We start from the raw sequence: 12070 nt of genomic DNA on the forward strand, positions 1-12070 counted from the left end.
CACCCTCCGCGGGTGGTCTCTTTCATCCTCTGAGCTCGGGTCCTCTACCAGAGGCCTGGGAGCTTGAGGGTTCTGCGCAGTATCTTGGCTGTGCCTAGAACTGCACATTTCTGGACTGAGATGTCTGATGTTGTTCCTGGGATCTGTTTGAGCCACTGCTCCAGTTTGGGGGTGACTGCCCCGAGGGCCCCTATGACCACAGGCACCACTGTGGTCTTCACCTTCCAGGCCTTCTCCAGTTCCTCTCTGAGGCCCTGGTATTTCTCCAGTTTCTCATGCTCCTTTTTCCTGATGTTGTGGTCACTTGGTATTGCTACATCCACCACAACGGCTTTCCTCTGTTCTTTATCCACCACCACAATGTCCGGTTGGTTCGCCATTACCATCTTGTCTGTTTGGATCTGGAAGTCCCACAGGATCTTAGCTCGGTCATTCTCCACCACCTTTGGGGGTGTTCCCCACTTTGACCTCGGGGCTTCCAGTCCATATTCGGCACAGATGTTCCTGTACACTATGCCCGCCACTTGGTTATGACGTTCCATGTATGCTTTCCCTGCCAGCATCTTGCACCCTGCTGTTATGTGCTGGACTGTCTCAGAGGCCTCCTTGCACAACCTACACCTTGGGTCTTGTCTGGTGTGGTAGATCTGAGCCTCTATTGCTCTGGTGTTTAGTGCCTGTTCCTGGGCGGCCAGGATGAGGGCCTCTGTGCTGTCCTTGAGTCCAGCTTTCTCCAGCCATTGGTAGGATTTCCTGATATCAGCCACTTCAGTTATTTGTCGGTGGTACATCCCATGTAGGGGCTTGTCTTCCCATGATGGTTCCTCCAGCACCTCGTCCTCTGTTCCCCATTGTCTGAGACATTCGCTGAGCACATCGTCCGTTGAGGCTTTGTCCTTGATGTATTTATGGATCTTGGATGTTTCATCCTGGACAGTGGCTCTCACACTCACTAGTCCTCTGCCTCCTTCCTTACGGCTTGTGTACAGTCTCAGGGTGCTGGATTTGGGGTGGAACCCTCCATGCATGGTTAGTAGCTTCCGAGTCTTAACATCCGTGGCCTTTATCTCTTCCATTGGCCAGCTAATTATTCCGGCAGGGTATCTGATTACTGGTAAGGCATAGCTGTTTATTGCACGGATCTTGTTCTTGCCATTGAGCTGGCTTCTCAGGACTTGCCTTATTCGTTGGAGGTATTTGGCTGTGGCTCCTTTCCTTGTGACCTCATCGAGGTTGCCATTTGCTTGTGGTATTCCCAGGTACTTGTAGCTGTGCTCTATGTCTGCTATTGTTCCCTCTGGGAGTGAGACCCCTTCTGTGTGGATGACCTTCCCTCTCTTTGTAACCATCCGGCCACACTTCTCTAGTCCGAATGACATCCCAATGTCAGTGCTGTAGATCCTGGTGGTGTGGATCAGTGAGTCGATGTCTCGCTCGTTCTTGGCGTACAGCTTGATGTCATCCATGTAGAGGAGGTGACTGATTGTGGCCCCATTCTTGAGTCGGTATCCGTAGCCAGTCTTGTTGATGATTTGGCTAAGGGGGTTCAGGCCTATGCAGAACAGCAGTGGGGACAGAGCATCTCCTTGGTATATGCCACATTTGATGGACACTTGTGCAAGTGGTTTGCAGTTGGCTTCAAGGGTGGTTTTCCACAGCCCCATCGAGTTTGCAATGAAGGCTCTTAGAGTCCTGTTGATGTTGTACATCTCTAAGCATTCAATGATCCAAGTGTGTGGCATTGAGTCATAGGCTTTCTTGTAATCAATCCAAGCGGTGCACAGGTTGGTGTGTCGGGTTTTGCAGTCTCGGGTGACTGTGTGGTCTACAAGGAGTTGGTGTTTGGCTCCTCTGCTATTTATGCCGATGCCCTTCTGTGCCGTGTTCATGTATTTATCCATGTGCCCGCTTATCTTAGCTGCTATGATGCCTGACATGAGCTTCCATGTTGTAGAGAGACAGGTTATCGGCCGATAGTTGGATGGGACTGAACCCTTTGAGGGATCCTTCTGGATCAGGATTGTGCGCCCTTCAGTTAGCCATTCAGGGTGAGTCCCATTCTGTAGCAGCTGGTTCAGTTGAACTGCCAGTCTCTCATGGAGGGCAGTGAGTTTCTTTAGCCAGTAGGCATGGATCATGTCAGGCCCTGGTGCTGTCCAGTTTTTCACCGGGGCTTGTTCAGGGAGGTTGCTGTGGTCCTCTCGTAGACCTCTCGTTGTGGGACGCCTCCCTTTCCTCTGTTGTTATTACCCTGCCATTGAGAGTACACTTTAGCTGGTTGGGTGGAGAAGAGCCGGTTAATCCTCCTGGCTTCATTCTCTCTTGTGTATCTCTTTAGGCGGCTGGCCAAGGCTTGGAGCCTTTGTTTGGCAGTTTCGAGTGCTTCAGGTATGGTCATCTGGTTGTACTTCTTAGGTACTGGTCTTTTCATTGCACCTCTTTGGAGCTCTGACAGTTGGCTCACTTCCCTCCTTGTTATCTTGATCTTAGCCTCTAACCGTCTTTTCCATGATGGATATTGGTCATAGTTGCTCTTATAGCCGAGCATTTCAAGGATCACTGATGCTGAGTTGTATATCAGCTCATTGATTTCTGTTATGGTGTTGGTAGGGATTGTTCTCAATGCTGCATTCACATCTTGAATGAGACTTTCTGATGGTACTTCACTCAGCCGTTGTAATTGGCGTCGGGGTTGCCTGGTGTTCATTCGGGCCACGATTCTCTCTCTCAGGTCAGTTGCTGTCTCGTTCAGCTTTGATAGTTCGTTCATTACTGGGGCTGCATACCCAGTCTCGGGGTGGGGAGTAGTTAACTCCCCCCTGACCTTACCTTTGGGCTCCTCCCTTTTGCCGTAGCATTTGTGTTGTACCTCGTCAATCTCAAGTTGTGATAGCAGTTGCCGTTTGCGGATGTTGGAACACTGAGCTACTAGTTGTTTGGCAGTCATTGTAGACTGTGGGTGTCGAAGTAACCATTCCACCCTCAGTCTTTGCATGTAACCCCTCTGACTAGGGTTACTTGAGTAGTAGCATTCCAACAGATCCATGTTTTCATCTCTCGCCCATTTCCGTCTTGTTCCAGTAGCCCATTTTTCATCAAGGTGCTCTGGTTCCCCAGCACCTGACGCAGACCTTGTTTGGCCGGGCGACGTCTGAGCCGGCATGTTATGCGTATCAATGTCTCTCATGGTATGAGGTAGGCTATATAGCTCCAAGGGTCTTGCCTAAGGACCCACACTGCATAGCTCAATTGCACTGTTGTAACTCGCCCCAGCCCGGATTCGAACCCCGGTCTCCCGGGTGGTAGACTGGTGTCTACCCACTGAGCTATACAGTCAGCCGTTTATATATATATATATATATATATATATATATATATATATATATATATATATATATATATATATATATATATATATATATAAAACTTTGCATTGAAACTACTGTCACTTACCATTTGAGTAGATTCATAGCGGATGTTCTAACGTTGTGGTGGAAATTTGGTTTTGACCCCTGAAGAGCAGGAAAGAGCAGGAAACCACCAACTGACTGGGTGATTAAACAGAAAACATGAGTAGACCAAAGCTAAAGCACCATTTAAATTTATAACAATAACGTAACGTTCTATATGGAAATATTTGGTAACGGTATTTCTTTAAAATTTGATGTGTAAAAGTCGAGGAAAGCATGTGAGGATGAAAACTCCGCACACATGTGAAAGTGTTTTTGCAAAACACCCACATCCTCACAGAAAGACTGAGAAAAACCCAAAACACAAGTTTTTCCTCTGCCATGGCAAAGTCGGTCCTGAGGGTCTGATGTCTGTTATAATTTAATTATCTCCCTGGGTAAACACACCAGGATCAAATAAAGCCTCGTCAGCAGGCCTGTGAATGGCTTTGACATGCTACAGGATAACTAGATCATTTCAGTTAGCTATGTTGGACCACAAAGTTATCTCAACCTGGCAGGACGCCGGACCTAGAGGACCGGAGCTGACCCACTATGATCTACATGAGGTTAGTGGTGAGAACCACCAGACAACAGAGTGGCAAACAACAAACCACAAGTGGGAATCTTTTGGAGAAGTCCTTGTGGAACCACCAGAAAACATGTAATTTGTTGCATCTGTTAAATGAAGCCTTTGGGGTTATAGGTCACAGTGGACAAAAAAAACAGTTAAAACATTCATATCTGGACCATTTTCTACAGCGAGGACAAAACCCAAATTGCTCCTAGTGGATCAAGGGATTCGTATTGATCCTGTGATTAGGATCAATATCCAGTTGTAACAATTTCTAACAATGTTGTTGCTCATGAAACTGCAGAAGAACAAACAAATGTCAGGCAGAATGAATAAAGTATTTACTCAAGACTTGTGGAACAGAACACTTCTCTTTTAAACTGTGGAAACGTGCTCATTTGCCGACATACAAGTTCCTTATTACGCATGTAGAAGCGTTTTGCTAAGAACTGTCATCTGGCAGTGAAGAAAGAGATAAAACGTGTCAAACTGTACAAAACGTTGCCAGAGTCTTTTGCTCAGCTCAACATGGCTTGAAAGAAGTTAAAAATGAAATTAACCAAGCATAGCATATTTCTAAAGCAACATCTGTATATAGCCTCAGAATGATTTATTGTAATTGCTGCCAGATGAATGTATTGCCAGAAAACAGAACACATTTAGCTTCAAGTGTTTCATTTCCTCAGTTTTGTAAAGAAAACAGGGAAGCTGTGGATTTAAAAAAAGACTCAGAGACGGTTGAGTTTCACAGGTCTTGTTGTTAACATTCACTTCCACTTGATGCAAGACCATTGCATTCATTTATGAACACGTACATCTGCATGTTCTGAGGCCAGCAGGTGATTTTAAACATCTTTGTAGCCATGTCACCAAACTGATGCTGAAGAGAACGCTTTAAAGATCGTATCTCACAGGAGACTCCAGTCGTTTAGCATTATGTCTACTATATGAGGTGTGATAACTTCACACCTGACTGAAACACAATTAGATTACGTTCACACAGCAGGCAAATGTGACCCAAATTCACTTCTCGTCTTTTGCCCATTTCGACCTTTTTCACCGCGGTCTGAACGGCCCAATTCCGTCCGTTTCAACCGTATCCGAACATTTTCGAAGTGTCTGCAGTCTGAACGATCATGCTGCATTTACCCAACTTTTGTGTCATTAACATGAAACATGGGTCGTAATCCTATACCAGAAAGATCCAGAGGCAATAAATCAGGACATAAACAATGATTGAAAATTATGATTTTGAGTTTATTAACAAAATCTGTGTCACTGAAAAGCATCACATTCAGGTTGCAGTCAACGCTCAGCAAAAAGCCACTGCTATTAGTTGTGTTTTCTTTTTAGAAGTTTGCTTTGTGTTGAGTGAACTTGTGACAATACTTTCTGAATAAACTGTGAAATCAATCGATACATGCGTCAACATACAGGCGCACTATTACTTCCGTTAGTAAAGCGCTGGGCTGTGACGTTGAGGTCGTTCTTCTGTGAAAGCGGGTCGTAAACCGCTCAATCGGAAATGCCGTTGTGGTCGGGTTCAATTTGTATTTAATTTGCTGCGCAAAAAAGAACAAAAAGGGAAAAAAAATGGATTTGAGTGTCCAGACCTGCTGACAAATCCAGAACAAAAAAGAACCCAACAGGGGTCAAGCACCTCAAAACAAAATAGAGGCCGAGTCAGAAACAGTTCAGGTCAAATGACAAGAATGTCGGCAAACCACTTGGAGACAAGATGGCTGGAAAGTTGAGGCAGAGCAGCAGACGATGTGGCAGGGAGGAAACAGGTAAGCTGTATAGGCAGCAGAGCAGGATAGATGGTGCATTCAGGGTTGGCTGGGGAAAAAGAGCAGCTCAAGTTGTGACACTCAAACACTATGCAAAAGATCATTTCCATAAAACCACACAGTGAATGTGCTGACACCAGCAAATTCTTGGCCAGAAATATTCGTGCTTCCTTATTTTAGTTTATTTTAGTTGGTTCATTGCTTTAATAAGTTCTCAGAAATTAAAACTTAATCACCAAAAGGCACAGGATGGACCTGACCATCAGATGCAGACATCGATGTTGAGAATACACAGGCAAGTACAAGTCGACAAACAAGGAAGTTGTTTGTTTGAATGTGAGGTGATTTAAAAAGTCAGAATACACCTTGTAATAAATTGGCCCAATTATGATAATATCTGGAATTTCAACATTTCTTTCAGCTCTGTGCTTATTAAAAGCCACGTGTGTCTGATGATACAATGGTGAAAAAATGTTTTCTGAGTCACCTACTGTTGAGTTCAGAGGACGAAACGCCACATGGACTCATGACTCAGATACTCAGGAAGTTTACTGTGAAGCGAAAGTGACGGTGCGCTTCTTCACTTCAGACTTCACACTTACTTTGAAGATCGGTGAGAGAGCTGAGTAAAATAAAATGATGATTTATCAAGTTTTTTGAGAAATAATACAAATAAGTAAGATTAACTATGCAGAGTTAGAGAGTTCAGCTTTTTTGGTCCCCAAAAACAGTCATGCAGCCCCCGCCTGCTATCGATGTAGTTATAAAAAAAGAAAAGGTGTTAGCAGCTCCATTCTGTGTATCAACAGGAACAAAAACCAGAGTTAAAAACCTGAAATAACTGCAGCTGAACTGTTGAGCTCCTTCAAACTGCTGCATCCTTAATGTACAAAGGAGCGTTATCGTAGATCCTTCCTCCCTGAAGCTTTAAACTTTATAACCATCACTGCTCCCGACCAGATCAACGTTTTTGCATGAGTACAATATTTCTATTTCTAATACCTGCGCAGTATTTTTTTATGTTAGTCTTTTACAGTATTTTATTATAATATTAAGTCATTATTTTTGCATATGTGTAATCTATATGTGTATTTTACAATGTATTCATGGATGCTGATCTTTTCTGGAGGATTTTGCACAACTCAGGTCTTTCTTGCATTTCCAAGGATTATCTGGCGCCCTCTTGTGGTTCATTGGTCTAAACTTCCCGTTGGACTAAAATGAAGGCAACACAAATAAAACTTTATAAAAACAACTTTTTTTAATTAAAGCCATTCATTCACAGCCTTTTTATATATATTGTTAGCAATGGATGGATGAGCAATCTATTGTTTAATTTAATATATATTAAATTAATTGTTTAACTAATTGTAGCTATTAGGAGTGACAAATATTCACACAAATTAAACTTTTCTGGGACAATTACTGCAGACGGACAGTAATTATTTTTTTAAAAAATTCCCCAAAAAATGTTATTTGATGCAACTTTTAATTTTACCAACATGTTTCTTTAGACTGGAAATATTTACATGCCGGAGTAAAACCCCTTATAGAAATATCAAAGATTAATTTAAGAGTAACTGCAGTCTGTTACTGCTTACTTCAAACAAAACCTTAATATCTGGCAGCAACTCATCAAATCTTTTAGAAAAAAAAAGGATATTTTGGATAGCACAAACATTGAGTCACTTTTTTTTATTGAAGTTTAATGATGTGACAGTAATACACAGAAAAATCACCACTAAAAGTGTGGCTGGAAGACATAGAATGGTTAAGAAAAAGACAAATTCAAAACAGAAAAACATACAAATACATTTCTATCCAAGTTACATGTTTTGTCTGGATGTGAATAAAATAAACAAAGCTTAAAATATCTGCATCAAAAATATAGAAATTAATGTCATTGTCAAGAGAAGTTTCCTCACTAAACTCAACAGAGACTATGAAAATATCAGAGACTAAACTCTGTCACTTTTCACCTGCAACGTTGTTGTTGCTGCATTTAAAAGGACATTTGCATATAATTCAACATGGGTTAAGTGCAAAACTTTAAATTGTATCTATTTCAACTTTTGCGCATATCTTGCTTTTGTTTTCCAGTTTGATTAAATGTTTGTAAGGAAAAATTCTTTGCAGATGCATGAAAATATGGGATTTTTTCCTGTTTTACATTGTGATAACGTTGTTATACAGAGACATTCTTGATCTGATTTCAGAATAAACTTCTCCACCGGTTGCTGCATGGCTCCACTTTTCTGTAGAGAAAGAAAAAAAAGGAATGAGATGAAACATATTCATGTTTTTTAACCATTGATAACAGCAACAATAAGTACAAAGCTGCTACTGTAAATGTCAAATATCACCATTTTACTGTTCATTACTATGTAGCAGCAACATTTTACAGTGACAGTGCAAATCCAATACAAAGAAAAATAAAATGCACATTAAGCAAATTGTTTAGTATAAATTATGCAGAAGCACGTTCAACATTTACAAGTTAATCTAAATGCAGATTTTACCAACCTTTATGCTGTTTTTCTCTCCGTTTTTACGTTTTACTTTAGCATTCACTGGGTTCTAAAACAAAAAGGAGACCTCAGCATTTTTACAAGAGAACAATCATCTGTAGCAGAAGTAGCTGCGTTTGAATATAAATCCCGTAATAAGAAGTTCAATTATCTCAGCATTTCTAAGTTATAAGGATCAGAACAAATCATCATAACTTTTTGGGCAATTATTAAGCAACATTTCTAAAAAATATTAATGTCAATGAAAGTCAAGCAGTTATCCAGAACTCTAAAAGTCCTCAGCTGGTTCTCTGATCCGACATGTCCTGCTGGTTGTTAAATTTAGTAAAGGGCAGCTGACTGTCTGACCTGCATGATGGGATGTAATGACCTGCGGTTGGCATGACGACACATTTCAGTGAAAACATTGACAGCTGGAGCTGAGCACACTTACCTGTAGCTTCTGTTTTTATGTAATTGTACACAGAATCGTCCTCTGGGTCATCAGAACTCCCTATTAATACAACAAATCATCAACAAAAACAAAATTATATATAAACACATAAGTTTAAACTTAGCTACTTTATTCTAGCTGCTGAAGTACCACGATGCTGATCCTGATTTCCATAATATTCCACAGGAACGCTGTGGGAAACGTGTCAGTGCCTGAATATATTCATTTGTTTTTCATGTTTTGGAGGATCGCTCATTTTTAAAGCCTTTATCTTCCTAAACGAGTTCTTGGAATTAATTTCTGAAATATTTTTGATTTTAATTTCAAACCCTTGCAATCTTACTACTAAAATCAGTCAATTGTTACATCTTGATGTTCAAGGAATTTAACTTACTATTCCTGGTGGCTGGTTGGATTGACTCGTATTCAGAAGCATCACCTGCAAAGCAATGAAAATGTCAAGGATAGAATAATCTGCATTTCAAAATATTTATTCTTTTTTGCAGTTTTCAATTTGATCTCTTCTTTAGTGTTATCTGTCAAGTATGACACAATTTACACTAAAAGCTTGAAATATTAGAATATTAAAATGTTTTTTTTTTCCTTGCTGCTGTTTCAAAGTTAGAAAACATCCCATATATGAGGGCAGCATGTTTTATGTAGCAGATGTACTGAACATTGATTTCATGTATTTTACAGTAGAAAAATCATAATCAAGTTCAGGATTTTTGCAGGTTACATTTTAACAGCAGCTCAGGTGGAATCAGGTGTAAATAATGTCAAACTTTTTCTGTGTTTCTCAGAATAATGTCCAATGTGGCTGTTTTAGACCTTTGATAATTGATGGTTGAAAATTAAATCATCTAAAAAATATATATATTAATTTTAGGGAGCTAATATAAAGCAAAAATCAACAACAGAGTTACTAACCATAAAGCAGAGAGCTGTACACTTGACTCTCTGTCTGACTGAGTCCTTGACTTGTGGAAGAGCTCTGACTGCTGACCTTTGACCTAAATTATGTAAAAAAAATATACTGAAATAAATACAAAAATGATTGAAGATGAAAGTTTGTGATCAGAGAAAAGAAAATACCAGAGTACTGACCTGAAGCACCATGAATCTGTGGATGAAAAAATAAAATTTGATGCATTATAGCCCAAACAGTTTTTCTATTTTTGTTCCTCTGTTTTGTCAAAACATCTAAATAAATTTAAAGCATGTGAAACTTAAGCATCTAAGTTGCTGTATATTCACCGTTGGACCATCTGCAGCGCAACATCAACAGCAGGAGAAAACCAAGAACGATTCCAACAACTGGTTTAATGATCAGCATCACAGGAAATGAAGAGCTGACAGGACTGGAAACAGTGACTGGAAATAAGAAACATTGAACATAAGAAAACATTTTTACCCTGACAGTGAATGAAAAACAAGTTTGTACCTCTGTCTGTGTAGAGCAACCACCATGAACTTCATTCATTCCTAACAATATATCGTTCCTCCATATTTTGGAAGAATGTCAACAATGTCAAGAACAAGCTGCTGGAAAACTGCTTTTACTTTTTGTCACTTTTGCACCTGCTATGCAAGATTTAAAATATTGATATCAATGACTGTTTACCTATTCCCTGAAAAAATGGTTTAAAAAAATCATGAAAGGTTTTCCTCCTCCTCACCTCTAACAGACATCCAGCTTCTTGGTGAATCTTTTCCTGAATGTTGACATTTGTAGAAACCTTCATCTGACTTTGACACTGCAGAGATATTCAGCTCCCCTCTGCTGCCATAGTTGAGGAGTTTATCATTATGATAGAAAAACACATTGGAGAGAAGTTTGTCTTTCATTCTGCAGCTCAGAGTGACAGGATCTCCCTCAGTCACAGGATGAACAGGACTCAGCAGGAGAGGAGCAGAATCATCATCTGTAAAACAACCAGAATATCAGAGCTGCTGAGCAGTCAGCTGTTGTCGACTTTTAGAAAAAGATGCGTTATGAAGAAGTATTTTTAAAGTTGCTTTTATCAGGGTATGTGTGGTCCACATTTGACTGAATACAATAATCTCTATATTCTCAGAAAAACAATCATGGGTATTTTTGCATGATGACTAAAATAGTCTCAGGTTAATGCAGCAATTGCACTTAATTGTTCTTGATATGAATACATTTGTGAATGACTGCTGAAGCTTTTCAGTGATGACAAAGATGAGAAGTTTTATGTTTTGAAACAAATGTGTGCAGGTCATTGGTCACTCATTTTTAATCTTTATGAAATTAGAAAGTATAGGACCTAATCTCATCTTACCATTGGAATAAAATAGACACCTTTACCACAATTTGGATTCTTTGTCATTTTATTAAAAAAAATGTTGGAAATTTTTGATTAAAACTATAAACATACATCTCAAACACCACAAATAAAACTGACAAACACTTCAGTAACAAATGACACAATAGATTATGCAAGAAACGGCTGCGGATTGTTAGCATGCCTTATGAATTTGCAACAATGTTGATTTGTATGGAACCCCAGATGGGACATGGGGAAAAAAATTTTATTTTGCGTTACCTCACAATAAGTGTTAGGTTCCCTTGCAATGTGCTTACTGCAATATTTGCTGGTCCCTTTTGTATACAGTCACAAATATCAATTTAAATTTTTAAATGTATACACATTTAAAGAGCCTCAGTGTTTATTCTCAACTCATTGGTGTAAAATACTGATTGAAAATCTATTTATTCACTGCCTGTTTATGTCCGTTTGTGTCAGGTTCAGAAGGAACTGCACATGGAAACGGCTCTAACCATTCAGACCAACACAACAGAGACACAATCAAAACTATCAGATGAGTCATTACTCATAACTCAGAAATAGTCCAAATAGTTTGGATGTATTTTTTATTTCTTTCCTTCTTATGGAAAGTTTCTGTTTATGACACAGGTTTGTGGTGCCTTTCTATACTAAAGGAAAAGACATAAAACTTCAGATATTTCAGAAGATATTAATATGCATAGAAAAACCTCAAAAAAGCCTTATAGCAGAAACTACAATGACCACCATAAGAAATGCTTACAGCCTTCGACTATGCTGCATGGAGCCTCCATGTCCTCTAGGGGGCTCCATACATTTACACTATGCATATTACTAAATTTAACCACATTTCATGTTTCTGTTCAAAAAGTAAATGACTCACCTTTTACTTACTGGAGCAGATGTTTACAAAACAGAACAGTCAGAGAAAGAAGCTGCTCAGTTTTGAAGGAAAAACTTTTAACAACAATCCGCTGCACATGT

General features: G+C 39.7%; 1 protein-coding gene and 1 long non-coding RNA gene across 2 annotated transcripts in view; both read right to left on the reverse strand.

Moving 5' to 3' along the window:
* Nucleotides 1-12070, reverse strand: part of LOC106907810 (basement membrane-specific heparan sulfate proteoglycan core protein-like) — a 31292-nt gene that overhangs the window by 14805 nt on the left and 4417 nt on the right. The gene's annotated exons all lie outside the window — the stretch shown is intronic.
* On the reverse strand, nt 7490-9935 carry LOC148154024 (uncharacterized). The gene is made up of 6 exons (XR_015766054.1): nt 9882-9935; nt 9705-9787; nt 9169-9213; nt 8775-8834; nt 8337-8390; nt 7490-8068 (listed from the first exon to the last, which is right to left on the reverse strand). It is a non-coding gene; the product is annotated as an uncharacterized LOC148154024 (long non-coding RNA).

Source organism: Poecilia mexicana, unplaced genomic scaffold, assembly GCF_051168715.1.
Source record: "Poecilia mexicana isolate PSO_F unplaced genomic scaffold, ASM5116871v1 scaffold_18, whole genome shotgun sequence".
Taxonomy (NCBI): domain Eukaryota; kingdom Metazoa; phylum Chordata; class Actinopteri; order Cyprinodontiformes; family Poeciliidae; genus Poecilia; species Poecilia mexicana.